Source organism: Chlamydotis macqueenii, chromosome 3, assembly GCF_036417535.1.
Source record: "Chlamydotis macqueenii isolate bChlMac1 chromosome 3, bChlMac1.mat, whole genome shotgun sequence".
Classification (NCBI taxonomy): Eukaryota; Metazoa; Chordata; class Aves; order Otidiformes; family Otididae; genus Chlamydotis; species Chlamydotis macqueenii.
The window spans coordinates 1971771-1987410 of record NC_141558.1 but is presented as its reverse complement, the minus strand read 5'-3'; the positions used below and the strand labels follow the sequence as shown (position 1 = coordinate 1987410).

Genomic DNA, 15640 nt, shown 5'->3' with positions numbered 1-15640 from the left:
AACCTCCCTCTTATACAACCAACCACAGGATACAAAGCATTACATGGGTCAGAGATGCCACCAGCAGAAAAAGCTGCTCGCAAAAAAAAAAAAAACAAAGCTACATGCGTGAAAACTCAGGGTTCCTTGTTTTGGACAGAACTGTCTGAGAGAGGAGAGTCCAAACACCAAGTAAACAGTCCACGCGCAGCCCAAACCAGCTGCAGTGGAGCCTCCCATCCAGCAGCGTCCCTGGGACCTGGCAGGGAGCTAACCTTGCTTGGCAAAAGGAACGTGCCTGCAAAGACACAAGATCCAAATTGAGAAGAAACTCTGTTTCTCGGTGCTGCAGCTCCATCCACCAAAGGGATGATTTTGTTTGTAATTTAGTCTCAGAGTAAAACTTAAAGCCAAACAGATACATATCAAGGTTTATAGCAACAAAAGGTTTACACCAACATTTTCCTTCGCCCCTGGAAAAACTCTTCAGCTACAGAAGCTGAAGGAAATCACACCGATGCAGTGGACACACACACGTACCCTGCATTTGAAAGCAGAAAGAACAAAGCTCTGCTGAATCTGGGAATTAGAAAGCCTGACAGACTTAACTCTGCTTTATTCCCTGGCAAATTAGCTACTGTTTAAACATGGAGCTTGGGCATTACATCATCTGTTTGCAGGGGATTTTTAAATTTTTTTTTTTTTTTTAAGCTAAACCATTCTTGTGTTCACAGCTTGAGGAACATCATTCATTCCTAACAGACTCAACAAAATGAAGGGGTGGATCAAACTCTTTGCAGGAGGCCTGCAAGCAGGGAAGCACACACCTAAACTGCTTTGCAAGTTCAAACAGTAGAAGATCTTATCCAGAATTTAGCAGGAAATACAGAGTGCCCCTCAGGTCTGTCTATTCAGATTCAAGGATGAAAAGCTTACTTTTTCAAGTTATGATGTGCAAAAAGCAGCCCGATTAGGGGGCTGAAATCACACGTGCTTCGGCTCACAGCTCCAGTTCAGTGCGGATGGGGTTGGGCCTCATCTGATTCTTCCACTGATTTCTGCCATCGATGTCATCCCGCGTTTCAGTCCTCCTAGATACCACACTGCCTTAACGGGCCAGACTGAGAGGCAGGGAAGGACCAGCTGCAATCCGAGCTACTGCAGATATTTTCGGTGCCTGTTCTCTCATTCCAGCTCGGACACTCATTTTGGAGACTTATTTTCCCTTGAGAGACACAGATCTCCGTCAGCGCGGTTTTGTTTTGGGAAACTTGGCAGAACCCTGGTTTTGCAGCACCTGCTCTTTGACGCCTGTTTTGCAGAGCTTTGTTTGGTGCAGCTGAAGGACCAGGCTCTCGCAGCCTCTCCAAGTACAGCTTCGGAAAACACACGGCGCAACGGATTCTCACGTGAAAACTCGTACTTCCACGCTAAGTCGATCCGAGAGATTTCACACAATCTCAGTCTCTTTTTCCGACCCACCAATCTCAAGAGTTGTCAGATTTTAGAGAGGAAAGAGGAAGAATGCTAGAAGAGACATTTCGAAAGGGTAAAAGGAGGAACCATTGGTCTCACCCACAAGAAGAGTGGGTTTCATACAGACACGCAGTTGGTGTGGAGTGAGGCCCTCTCAGAGCTCGATATTTTCCTGCACACCAAACCCACAGTGGGCTGTGACCACAATCTAGTGACATCGAGGAACAAGATTTCACAAGACTCTTGGTAAAACTTTGGGGGGAAAAAAAAAAAAAATTTTTTTTTAATAAACCTGGTAAGGTTCTATGACCTCATCACATTACAAGCTCTTAAGCTAAAAAAAAAACAAAACAAAAAAAAAAAACCAAAAAAGAAACAACCCAAAAAACCAAAAAAAAACCCAAAACCCCAAAAAACCAAGACAGCAACAACAACAACAAAAAAAAAAACCCCAAACAATATTCAACAACAAACCACAGCACTTTCATCATCACACCTCTAGACATTCAAAAATTCAGTGAGAATTTTCTCCTTAGATGAAAAGATTATTAAATAAATAAAGCATTATTTTGAAATAATACCAAGGACAAGCAATTCTGGCTAAAAAAAACCCAACCAAACACCAAACCAAACCACACAACCGAAAAACAACAAAAATTCCCAAAGTTTGAGAAAACTACATCTGTTGAAGCCCTGTTCAAGACAGCTTAACCTTTAAAAAAGTCAGAACTGTAACGCACACCGAAGGACAGGCTTTGCTGTCAGAATGTAATTAAACAAAACAACTCAATCCTGCTCCGTATCGAGATAGCCAGGAGCTGAGCCAGGAGGAAGTCAAGCAAACGAATTTTCTCTCCAACATTCCAAAAGGTCATCGCAAACAATTACTGAAACGCAATACTGAAAACAACATATGCCAATTATTTTTTTCAACTTAACAAGCTACCTTTACTGCTGCAGTTATTACTTGGAAAGAGTAATAATGCCACCGATTGCACAGCCAGTTAAATAATTACATGAATACCAGGGAACCATTAAAATTGTGTTTCAAAGTGACTCGAGGGAGGGGATTCTGCCCCTCTGCCCCGCTCTGGTGAGACCCCCCTGCAGCGCCGCGTCCAGCTCTGGAGCCCCCAACAGCAGAAGGACGTGGAGCTGTTGGAGAGGGTCCAGAGGAGGCCACGCAGATGCTGAGAGGGCTGGAGCAGCTCTGCTGTGAGGCCAGGCTGAGAGAGCTGGGGCTGCTCAGCCTGGAGAAGAGGAGGCTCCGGGGAGACCTGAGAGCGGCTCCCAGTGCCCAAAGGGGGCTGCAGGAAAGGTGGGGAGAGACTCTTCAGCAGGGCCTGCTGGGACAGGACGAGGGGTGATGGTTTTAAAATAGAAGGAGATAGATTCACACTGGATATAAGGAAGGAATGTTTTATGCTGAGGGTGGTGGAGCACTGTCCCAGGTTGCCCAGCGAGGCGGTGGATGCCCCATCCCTGGAAACATTCCAGGCCAGGTTGGCCGGGGCTCTGAGCAACCTGATCTGGTTGGAGATGTCCCTGCTCCTGGCAGGGGGGTTGGACTGGGGGGCCTTGAACGCTCCCTTCCCACCCAAACCATTCTCTGATTCTACAGAACTGTTTGTTTCCTCTTCCTCTCCTTCTGCTTTTGCACAAGGCAGTTCCCCAAACAGATCTCATCTGCAGTTAAACTTGGGCCAGAATGAAGACATTCCTTCCCAAGTATGGGAAACGCGGGAGATTGTTAATTTCACTTCTCATAACAGAACAGCAGAAGTCAGAGTAAGAAGGCCTCAGAATAAAAAGTCAGGCAACAAAAAGATGTGCCAAAGTCTAAAGAAATTTGTACCAACACCACGTCTTTCCAGTTGTCTCACTGCCAAGCAGCCTTCAACGTGGGGCATTTTCTTCTTTCAGTGCAACTCCAGCCCCTGTTAACAGGAACTGCGTGTGTCAGCACAAATTTCGGCTTCACCCAGCAGCATGCAGGAACTGAAAAATGAGCATCCCATCCTACTGACCTTCACAGTCACATACAGGAAACCGTTCTTGTCCATTCAGCGCGTTCATTTATAACGAGTCCTCCAGCTTCATTAAATTACCCTCGTTGGTCCTGAGCAGCCTCTAGATTTGCAATAAAGATAAAAGAGCGCTGGAGCAGACCTCTGACTGGCACGGCAGCTCTGTCACTGTCACACTACCTGTTCTACATCTCCCAAGCGTTGCAGTGCTCAGCCACTCCTGCCACTGCCTGGGGAAGGGGCCAACACACCCAGGCATGGCCCTCCCTAAGTAGCGGCTGCCCATCCCTACCGTTCCCTCCAGCAGGAAAGGAGCAGCGAGCTCAGCTTCTTACTGCTCTGCCTCTCGCTTTGCCTTCTGAGTAACAGAAACCAGCCAGCTCCTACCAGGCATCCATCCCTCACAGCCCTGGGGCAGCAAAATTCAGAGGACGAGAGCTGGGTAAAAATATCAAAATGCAGAAACGCTCCCTGCCCCCTGCCAAGCGAGTGGGTCTCCTCCTCTCTCCAGTGCTCACATCACACATCTTGGGAGAGCCAGGCTGGACTCAAGGCAGGAATATCCTAACGCAGGATCAGTAAGACAGTAAATTAAGAAAAGGGGAGAAGGGGTGCCTAGCGACCTCCTGCCCAAATCCTGCTACTAAAAGAAGCTCCCATCTCCCCCCCAAAAACCCACACGCAGTTTGCTGTTGGACTGTCAAACTGAATCACCTCACTGAGGCATCACATAAGTGAGGACTGCAGAGCTGAGAGAGAAAGAGACCACGGCCACCCCTTCCTGCAGCCAGCTATGAAACCAGTTCAACCATGTCACGAATCCCAAACCCAAACGCTGGGGTCAACGAGTACTGGGCAGTGCTTCCCCTATGCCACAGCAGCACTGCAACACACTCAGATACTGCGGAAAGGTTAATCTCCATTTCCTGAAGATTTATAAAGCACAGAGGCAGGTGAAAGTGACAGAAGAGCTCGGGTATAATCCCGTCCCTCCCCAAAAGGCTCCACATAAACAAGCAAACAGTCCAAACACAGCCTGAGTTAACGCAGCGCTCCCTCAACACGCACACAACGGCTTCTGGTAAACAGGCTAAGAACAGGTACAGGGACAGCAAAGCGCCCCAGCAAAACACCCCTGCAAAGCAGCATTAAGCTCACAGGAAACATTCGCAATACTGCTTTTGATTTAATCAGTCTTAAGGAGAGGAAACTCGCTTTGCTTCTTTTTACAGTGCCCACTCCGTGACATTTGTCAAACAGCTGCCACTTTCTGTCCCAGATAGAGCTGCTTTCGGCGGCAAGCAAAAGGATCGCCGTGTCTGCGCATGTATGATAGATCAGAAATGCATAATAAATCAGAGTCGAGATCCGTCTGGAGACGACACATGTCGCTCCTTCCAAGTCAATGAAGGATGCAGAGACACAAGTCGGTGCAAAGCCTGGGTCGTACTTGTATAAACTGCTCCAGAAGATGCTGGGGGCCTTGCTGCCTGACAAATGTCATCTGAAACGCAAGCTCAGTAAAACAGACGTTCAACCGATGCAAAAACACCTTCTGCCACAACTCCTCTGACAAGGAAGAAATAACGGCGTTGCTTGGCTTTCTATCAAAATCATCGTCGTCAGGCCAACGTAGAAGTCACTTTCAGAGAAGGAGCAGGTTTGATTCCTCAGGGCTGGGACAAAAGCCTTGAGATACCTGCCAGCTCCAGCTCAATTGTTAGTCCTAACTAACTACACCCTAGAGACACCTGCAAAAGGCTTGGTGCTACTTATCACTGCCACCATGTAAAAACAAAGCCAGCAGACTCTGGAGGCAAATGTGAAACCAACTGCAAGATTTCTTTGAATCTTTTTATTATTATTTTCATTAAATCTTAATTTTGGTTAAAAAACGCTAAGGTTAACATCAACAATAATGCTTCGCAGTGGTTACTGGTTCACTGCATTCCTGTCAAGAAAGGTAGCCTCAAACCTGTTTTTTAAGTAAGAGATGGAAGAAGTTCGCAGACTACGACAGAGCCCAACAGCAAAAAGCCAAAGATCTGGGTGCACCAAATCCCACCTGCCCCACCAGAAAGGAACCATGTCAGAATCTACTCTTTGTTCTGCTTTTAGTAAGATCAACAAAATAACAACCACCCAGAACTTTTTTTAAAAAACAAGATTATTACAAGGACAGCTCTTGCCTTTCTCCAGGTCCTTGTTTTTGTTTCCCGACGCACAGTTGAGAACCTGCAAGGAAAGGCTTAACAACAGCTAATTGTCAGACGCCACAGTAATTAGTGGCAGCTTTCCAACGCATCCATCTCTGGCTGGTTTTCCGATAGCTGGCTCCTCCTCAATCCCCACATTCAAATGAAGGCACACAAGGTAGGCGGCAGATTCATTTACAAGTACCAAGGTCTTCCCAGGAGAGATGCCTAAGGAAAGAAATATCTTGCGTAAACAATACATGGGTTGATTTTCTCCTTCCCACTTGCTATCGGACTGGTATCTTTATAATAATCCGAGAACGATGGTAACCTGTTCACCGACATCTATTATTAGATGTGCAACGCACTTCTGGGAGTCAATGGGCTCCTGTATGGCATGTTATCTCTGGCCAGCGAGTCACCTCTAAATGAGGAAGCCAGGATCACGCTGCCCTGTCTTCTGCCCACCTGCTGGCTACACATCACCATTTTGATGTTACTACTCCACTTACATCAGAGGTTTTGGGCCTTTTTTTATTTGCAGACCCTTACAAGTTTCCCTGCAGACAGAAAGGCTCCCAATGGCGAATTCAGGACTGCTTTGCTTAGAAACCTCTTACGAGACACATGCAGAGCAGAGGCTCACACCATTGCTCTATATATTCAGGCTCTGCTCTCAACTCAGGCTCCCCACTTGTTTGGCAGCTCTTCTTGTCACGAGCTCCAACGTTTTCACGCCAACCTTTTCCAGGCATCATCTGCATGTCAGCGGTACTCCACAGCGCACACACCGCTCAACACCAACACAGTCCAGAACACATCACTTCCCACTAAGTGCCTACACAGAGCAGGCCTGCAGGATAATTACTTCCTCGTGCCCACAATAGAAACACTAAAAGACGTGTACAAATTTCATCCCGACGCACTCCTGCGTGACATACGATGCGGAGGCATTTAATCAAGGGAAGAAAAGATAAAGAAGTCTTTCCTACGTTCAGCGACGTGTTTAATTCCACCACATTAAAATCTGGACCCAGAAGGTGAGCTACATACAGGGTGGGGAAAAGAAAACAATATACACTTCAGCACAGCAACACTCGCACCAAAACGCAACAGGAATGGAAACAAACCTCAGGCTACCTGCACTGCCACCATCCCTAAGAAGAAACTCGGATAAGAAGATACCTGCAAATATTTCCAATCATAAAAGCAAGCATTTTACGAAACAAGACAGATAAAAGGCTCACCAGCTGGAAACCGTATATAAAAAAAGGAAATAAAAATGCTACTTGTGCAGTGGGAAGTGTTATTAGCATTTCGTATTAGAATAAACTTGAGGGAGTTTCTTACCGTTTGGGCATTAATCCCATATTCTGATGCTACTCTCAGGCAGCCATTTGCATGAGAAAAGTGACACGCTTCCTTAACACCCCAAAGTGTGGCGGAGGGGGGCAGGGGATGGGCAGAGAACACACACACCTCCAACTCCAGGCAACAAGATCCCAGCCATTTAATAAACTGACTGTAAGGGCGGAAATTCAGAGACTCATTAAAATATGTGCCTTCAAAACCTCCTTTACATCCATCAGTGGCTACAGATTACCTGTTGGTTTGGAGTTTTCAGGTTCCCTCACCCCTGGCAAACATAAAAGATCGATATGCGTGATTTGTAAGTCTCGATTTGCTGTATTTCACTCGATTTTATCAATGAGGGACAGGTCACACTGTAGTGCTCCCGGTTATGTCAACACAGCCCCGAGAAACCGGTGTCCGCTCACCAGGAGTTAGCGGGGATGGATGCCAGCAGAGGGAGCACAGCACACCTACGCACTTCTTACATGAAAGACTGGATATCATAAACTTTCTCAGTAAAAGCTAAATTAAAATATATATATACATATTGGAACATGCTTTAAAATTGCTATAGGCTTGTAGGGAATGTCCAGCAAGTCAAGGCAGAAGCTACAAAACGTCCTTTCAAACCCGTTTGTGACAGATGAGTCAGTCCTCTAAACTGTTCTTGCTGGTAAGAGACAACAATTAACTAATAGCAATGATTTCACACAAATGGGATTTCAATCTGCACTTCAAAACCAGCCCTGCAACTGCTGTGTAATAACATCAATTTACCCGGTCGGCCAGCGCTCGAGGCTTCCTACGCCCAGGCGATCCAGGGATCGATTAGCTGTAAGCCACGGAGCTGTACACGCTTCTGTCTTTATCCCTCCTGACAAACCCCAAAACCTCAAATTGCCTCTGCACCTCTTCTCAGGCAACATCTACCAACATCATTTGCATCTGACAAACAGCCGCCTAAGCTGCAGGAGCCAAACTCAACCACGACAACCCTCAGCAGACAGTACTTCCAAGCGTTTTCCAAGAAACGTGGCTTATATGGGACAACTTGAAGTCCCAGCTGTGTTCTCCAAATCCCACGGGAATGCTTCCCCTACTGCCTCATACCACCAGATACGTGCCCGTCGGTACCAAAATGGCATGCATCTAAATATTCCTATGAGCATCACTTGCCTTTTTCACAAGTAAGCAAACAAAAACCCCACATATTTTGCTTGCTGGGTGGTTAAGATATAGGAATCTCAGTCTGGCTTAGGATACTTTTGTCACAGTAACAGCAAAAATTCCACCCTGGGTTAAAACCCCTGAATTAGGAACTGCTTCAAAATGCTCACAGTCTGTTCCTGCTCTAGAAAAAGGATGTTTTGCAGAGATCACAGGTGGAGAAGTGAGACAGCAAACACTGGAAAAACCTCTCTGCTGACGAGGAGATGGGATCCAACTATTTGGAGATCCCTTCCAGTTGTGCTTTTTGTGGGGTTTCCAAAGCAGAAAAAAAAATTGCCTCTGCACTAGGAACCAATTCACACTCGACTGCTGTGATCTTGGCTTCAAACAACTAGCATACGCGGTCAGCTGCATTTCCCACCCCAGTGAAATCATTATTGTGGGCAGGGGGAGGAATATTCTGGGAAAACAGGCGAGGCAACTGGGAGAGGTGATGGGCGTCAAACAGCAAGGAGAAAAAAAAAAAAAAATCAGGCAGCAGAGACTGAAAGGAAAGAAAGAACAAATACAGACAGACAGAAGGAAAGAGAGGAACTCTAAAAACAAGATGATGGTATCAAGGCACTTCAAGACATAATACTCACGGAAAGCAGAGTCGAGGTGGAGTCCAGCTCCGCATACACAAACAAGCCCCGGGAACACATCAACAACACTGAGCTCCTCAGCTGAACAGGTCCACACTACAAACACTCAGGGGAAGATGATGACGATCCTTCCCAACCCATCTCAACAGCACACAAACAGCCCACTGATTTTGTTGAGAAACACCCTAAACGCAGGCAAGTCAATCACGTTTTTTCCTTGTTTCGCATTATTTGCTGCTTTTGCTCTGACCTGACAACTGCCAAAATCCATCCTCACATACAAACAAACACGAGAGCTAATAACAGTCTCCAGTTGAAAAAAATGGAGAATTTCAGAAAAGTATTTTGGACTTCCCTTCTGCAACAAGACATCAAGAAGTTCATGAACTGTCTGTACCACAGCTGAGCTGCCAGAAGAATTTGGCTCTACCATGCTCAAAGGAAGACAGTGAACTACCCCAGCTCCAGAATCTCTTAACACTGAGCTGAATCGATGCGAACTCTCGTTCCTGGAATTACAAACTGAAAAGAAGAGGCATCCCAGAGTCGTGAGTGAATACAGACAAAGATACAGGTAACAACGGGACTCTCAGATGGTACGTGAAGTTAAGGGATTTGTTAGGGGGAGAACACTTCTCCCTCCCCATCACCACACAATTAGACTGTGGTTAATTGCTGATGATTCTTCTGCATAGAAACTAGTTTTGGATTACTCATTACTTGATAAAAACACACCTCGTATTCCAAGAATCTTACTATCTTCAATATAATAGAAACACGGATCAAAATACATCTGTAATGTCTGCTTTAGACTTTGACATCTCACACAGATGGATTTCTCCAGAAAAGCAGAAATATCTGTAAGATAATCACCTGCACGTGACACCCCTCTCAGGAAACAAAGTTATTTAATCTTCTTTATACAGATGCTAGACTCGCAGGATGGAAACCCAGAAATTTTAAAGCCAAGCTATCACAACGGGATATCAATACACCCCATTTATCAGGCACACGCGCAAGCAACGAGATCAGAAACTAGTCCATGAGACTCCCAACGTTTCAATTTTAACACATACAGCAAAAGAACAGCATATCTAGAATGCTTCTCAGCATCTTTGTGATTCTTTAACACTATTTTAACCATTTCCAGCTCCTCCAGGCTCCAAATTGTTTGGGTTTGTAGCAGCGTAACGAGGTGTTAGGCAGTCAGCAGCAATGTATTAGCCCCACACTGGTAAAATTTGTGATTGAGGAAAGACCCCTGTGTTTTTGAGCAAGAAGAGACCTCATGTGGGGAAAACGACTGGGAAAAAACCAAATAACATGAACCTCAACTTTAGCAAACAATTCACAGGACCGCAATACGAGCATACCACCAGAAACGCTGAGAAGCACAGGGACAACAGCCTCGTCCTTTCCGTCCTCACCACCTCGCAAAGCAAAACCCCGCCACGAGCGACAGCGAACGCGCGTCGATCCGGGGGAACTCGCCGCCACAGGCAGCGGCCAGGCGAGCGTGAGGGCTCTGTCAAGTTTCCAAAACACGGGACAACCCTGCGAGACGGCACCGAGCGCGTCGGGGTCTGCAGCGCTTTCGACCACCGTCGAAGCCGGACCAGGCGCTAGGCCTCAAGCCCCCACGCCGAAACCTGCCTCGGAGCGGGACAGCACCGGCCGCGGGGAAAGGCGACGGCCCCCCCCCACCCAAAATCTCTGGAGATGCCGCTGGCAGCCAGGGGAAGACGGGACCAGGGGCTCTCGGGCCCCCGGCAGAGTTGGTCGAAAGAGGCGGGAAGGAGGGCAGGCGGGCAGCCCTCCCGCCAGCAGGGACCCCAGCCCCGTGGGCCGCCCCCGCAGGGTCCCTCGCCCTGTGAGACCCTCACAGCGTCCCTCACCCTGTGAGGGGCCCCCCTTCGCAGCCCCCCCCGCCCCCCACGACCGCCCCTCTGTAACGCCCCAGCCGGGCCTCCCCCCCCTACAGCGTGGCGGCCTCAGGGGGGCTTCCTCCGGACTGTACCACTCCCGCCACTCACCCGGCCCCACGGGCTCCCGCGGGGGTGGTGCGCTACCGCCGCGAGTCGCTCTCCTCCGCCTCCCCCCCCTTCCCTTCCCCCGTACGTGGTACGGTCCACTCTACCTCTTGGCGCCTTCACTTCACCCTCCTGGCCGAGCCGCGGTCCCGGCGCCCGCGGCGCCGCCCTCCGCGAGTGGCTGGGGGGGGAGCCATAGCCGCTGCCTTGTCTGCCCCCTCCGTCCGCCTTCCCTTGCCCCCCCCCCCCGGTTCCGGACACAGTTGGTTTGTTCCGAGAAGCCGGCCGGTCTTCTCCCTTAAACCGCTGGATCCCTCACGTCTTCGGCCATTTCCGACCGAACCGGCGGAAGTTGCCGAAGTGGTGGCGGAACTTAAGGGATTTTTCCGAAGGGTGGGCGGAGATAGCCGAACCGGCGGCGGAGCTAGCCGAAGAGCAGAAACGCGGAGGAGGAGAAGACGAAGCTCTGCTCCCTCTCCAGCGCGGAGAGAAGGGGCCGCACGCCGACAAGAGCTCCCACAGTTACCATCCGCCCTCTCCCGGTTCTGAGGAGGAGAGTAGGGCGGGAAATAGGGGGAGGAGGGGGTCTGTCCCTTTAAATGGTGGAGGAGGCGGAGCAGCTGCTCCCTCCCCTCCGAGAGCCCGTCTTCCCGCCTCTGCGCATGCGCACTGGGTTGGGGGAGCTTTTCCCGCCTGAAGGGGGGCACGTGCCCTTCTGCCACCACCGAGGAGCCGCCATGAGGAGCCGGCCTCCTCTCAGTGCCCGACCCTGCCTCACACGGGCGGCCGCGTCCCAGCCCTTCAGCCACGACAGCCTGGTCTCTTCCCCCCCGCTGTCCCCTAGCACCCCTGCGAGGCTGGATGTGCGCCCGTGGAGCTCTGTCACCCCTCGCTCATGGTGACTGCGAAGGTTGCCACTCATCCCCCTGAGCGATTTCCAGGTGACTCCTGGCAAAACGGGTTATGAAGAGATCTAAAGACACAAAGACACCGCCTGCAGAGCCTGCTACCAGGTACTAAAATAGCACTACAAATTTGAATTTGTTACAAAATCACATCAAGGTCCAACCTGGAGGGTTTGCATTAAACAGCACAAATGATCACTCATTCTGGACAAAATACTTTTAAATACTAGAGAGGGGTTAAATGTCATTAGTGGTTAAATGTTGTTAAGTCACAGCAGCTATGTAAAATTTAGATCGACAAGTACCGAACATACCATGCAACAGATGGTGACTGAAGCAGAAGGAAAAAAAAAAAAGAAAAAGAAAAGGGGAAATAAAGGAGGAAAAAAAAAAGGCAACTAATGGTGCCAGCATCTTCTCGCAACAGAGCCAAGTCAAACAGGTTCAGTACTCTGCTGCCTTGCTTTATGCACTGTAAGTGTAATTTCATATTTTAGGGGCCCCACAAAAGGCATTCATATCTACGGGGATCAAATCAGCACACAAACTGATAACTTTTGGGGAGCCTAGAGAATTTGCACAGGAAGAAACGGGGTTTTATCTCTGCAGGACTGGAGGGGGTGGCAACTGTAGTGTATGTCTGGCCACAAAGCTCCAGGAATCTCAGCTTTAATAAAACACAAACACTTGAAAACTGTGAGGAACCACTTTTCTACTGCTCCGCGCTTTTTAACAGTCATTTACGCATGTGTAAAGAATGCAAGAAGAAACTAACTTTTATACTGAGATGAAAAAAACGGTGGGAAGGATGCGGGCCACAGGTCTACCCTTTGATAAACAATACAAAATCCAATCTCGCAAGCAGGGAACATGTTGTACTGAAGGGCAGGAATAGGTGTTGGAGGTTCAAAGGCTCTAAGAAACAATATTTTGTATTTTTCAGAAAAAAAAAAAAAAGACTATGACTGCACTGCACAGTATAAAGACAAAATTAACACCCAAATCATTGAACCCAGCCACGTTGTCCTAGCACACGCAACTATTGCTACCCTACCACGGCCTGAGGTTTTGCTATTCCACTCTGCTCCACCTGCAGCTCTGCGTGAGGAAACGGGGAGACAATAAATTCCCTTCAGTGAGGAAGAAATACAAACAGAACGTGCACTTCAGGACATGACTCAAGAGAACAATTTTTCTCCCAGCTCCCAAAAGAAAACAAGCTCTCAGGATCAGCAGCCAGTCTGGTGAGTCCTTCTTTCTGAAAGCGCTACCAAGGCTATTACACATTATATTGACAAAGGCATCTTCAAATTTAATCCCCTTCTCTGTGCACTTACCCTTCTTATTGTAATGTAGTAGTAGACCAGTATTAAAGGGGAGTTTTCAGTTTCCCTTTCACCAAGCCAAAAATCCACTGCTCAACTGCTTTCTGTATATCCCAACAGAAAAAAATACCGTGTTCAAATATCCTCCTTTTCCACCCGTTCTGCCCTCTGGGCTTTTGTTTTCTCATATATAGTATCCAAGAACATATGTAAAATTTTAACGTCAGAAGTGGATCCTCATGGGCAGAGTTTATAACTTATGATGAATAATAGTTTAAACAAGAAAAAAAGTTGCATATAAAGTTCCCTGACTCCTTCTCTAGTGAGGAGAAGCCTTTTACTCCTACTAGGTTCCAGCAGCGCCGCCTGACCGTACAGTGCCAGTCTTGTTGTTAAAGACTTTGAAAGTCCTTGGTGACTTTTACTTGAATCTAACAGAGGGGCAGAGGTCGAAAAATACTAGATCCTGCTCTGTGAAAGTGTGCAGGTGCAATGCAAAGATACCCAAAAAGCAGGAGCACTTCAGATCTTGCCCCTTCTGTTCGACCTGCTCACCAGCCAAGCAGTCAGCTTCTGCGTGGGGTGTTTCCAGCCAGCAGCCTACGCAGCAATAGGAGGTTTGAGATTTGGGGGGTGTCTGCGGTTACCAGGGAGGCAGCCATAAACAGGAATCTGGGAGTTTACAGTGAGGACAAGAAGGAGGGAGGTTTGGGAGTGGTGAGAAAGGGAAAGGGGGTGGGAGCCTGTGATGGCACACACCCTAGGAGACAGAAGAAATGGTGGCAATTGGAGGCTATTGAGAAAAGACAAAATCTAAGAAAAACTGGCTTCATGAGTCCCACTGCTCACAGAACAACTTATTTAGACACCTCTGTATGATTTCATGCTGGGAACCTCTCTTACATAACCTTTTGAGTAGCTCTGCAGTTGGCAGCTGCAATTTAATCCAGTGAATGCCATCTCACCTTTGCGTCCTCCTTTTCCCTACTTGAAATGGTCCCCACTTTCCCTCTTTTCCTCACCCACATCCAATTCCCTCTTCCTCATCCCACTTATAAGTGCTTCTCACATCCAACACGCCGGTGCCTCCTCTCTGCTATAAATTACATCGAGTCATTTCAAGCAGGTATTATGGAGTTTCAGAGCCAGCTAATGCACAGTTCCATGGCACGCTTCCATGGCCTGAAATAAACCTCAGAAGAACATCCGTCGCTCCTCAAGGGAAGAGCCATCCAAAGGAGAGGACCCTGAACTTCCCATCTATTCCCTTTACCAGTACTTCTGGTAAATCTTTTTCAGCCTCTTTCTCCTCCCTTCCACAGGAGACAGTACCAAGGCCAGACCATCTGTGGATTTTACAAGTTTCATGGAATGTTTTTTAGACCGCACTCTTAACCTCAGACGCTCCTATCAGATTTCATAGGATTCAGTCACTTTTTAGCCGCAGGGTGCCGTAGGTGCTGAACAGATAACATCCATCTCTCAGCCATTATGGAACGACTGCACAGCAAAGCTCAATTTTTAATCCTGCTGAGGCTCTGACTGCTTTCGGCCATCAAGTATCCCACAGCGTGCTTCACAAGAGAGGAAATGTTAATCTGGAATGCTGGCCAAGTTCCAGTTTAAGTAATTACATTCTGACAATTTACATTCTCCCTGCAGTTTTTAATGGATATGGATAATTTTTTTTCTTTTTCCTGCTTCCTTTATGTCATAAAAGCAGTGGCCTGGTCCTGCTCCTGCTGTTAGAGCAGCTGCCAGGCTTTGCAGCGTAAGTAGCTGCATTTCAGTGGTAGGTGAAGGCATCTCGGTAGGTTTAAATAAAGCACTTTGAGGGCCCCGTGGGCACGAGAAGTATTGTAATGATACACCCTACTGCTGGCCGTAAAGCACAGCAAGGGCTACAGGGTGCAGCGAAACACTCAGTGGGAAAGGAAAGGCTGGCATAAGAATGGACACACGGACATAAAGACTGCCCGTTCCCGTGTTAATGAAGGCACAGTCAGTGGTTCTTATTTTACGTAACTATTTGCAAGAAAAATCACAAGGCAAGAAACGGGGTAAAAGGTTTCGTTTAAAGGTGGAGTATTGCGGATCACACTCAAGAGGATGTGAAGTTGCGCTGCCGCACACTGTATTAAGAATAAACGTTCTAGATACTTTAATTAAATTACTGCATTATGCTTGGTTTATAAAACCACACATAACCACACTACGTTGTTTTCTCCACGAGTGCCTAAAAGGGTAATTTTCATATTTCAGCAAAAATGAAGTAAGTTAAGAGAGATTGGGACAGTGGTTACAAATAAATCATGAGAGACCAGATGGCTCAGAGGATGGGTTGAAAGACATGCAGCTTTCCCTCCTCCCCCAATATGTCCCAGATCATTAGCAACCGAAGGCTGTTACTAGCACTGGCTGAATATTTTTCACAAGTAGTTTGTTGACCAAAACGTGGTTTTCTCCGTCCCCAAATCTACCAGCAAACCAATTTCAGTATGACAAGTCACTCCTGTTTTTTGTGGAGCTAGACACA

The 15640-nt window shown here is 47.6% G+C and overlaps 1 protein-coding gene across 2 annotated transcripts in view; it reads right to left on the bottom strand.

Moving 5' to 3' along the window:
- EXTL3 (exostosin like glycosyltransferase 3) overlaps nt 1–11328 on the bottom strand; it is a 128358-nt gene extending 117030 nt beyond the window's left edge. For both annotated transcript variants that reach the window (XM_086744723.1, XM_086744724.1), the window contains exon 1: nt 10982–11328. The gene's annotated coding sequence lies outside the window, so the exon portion shown is untranslated. The remainder of the gene's footprint in view (nt 1–10981) is intronic.
- Nucleotides 11329–15640: the final 4312 nt, after the last annotated feature.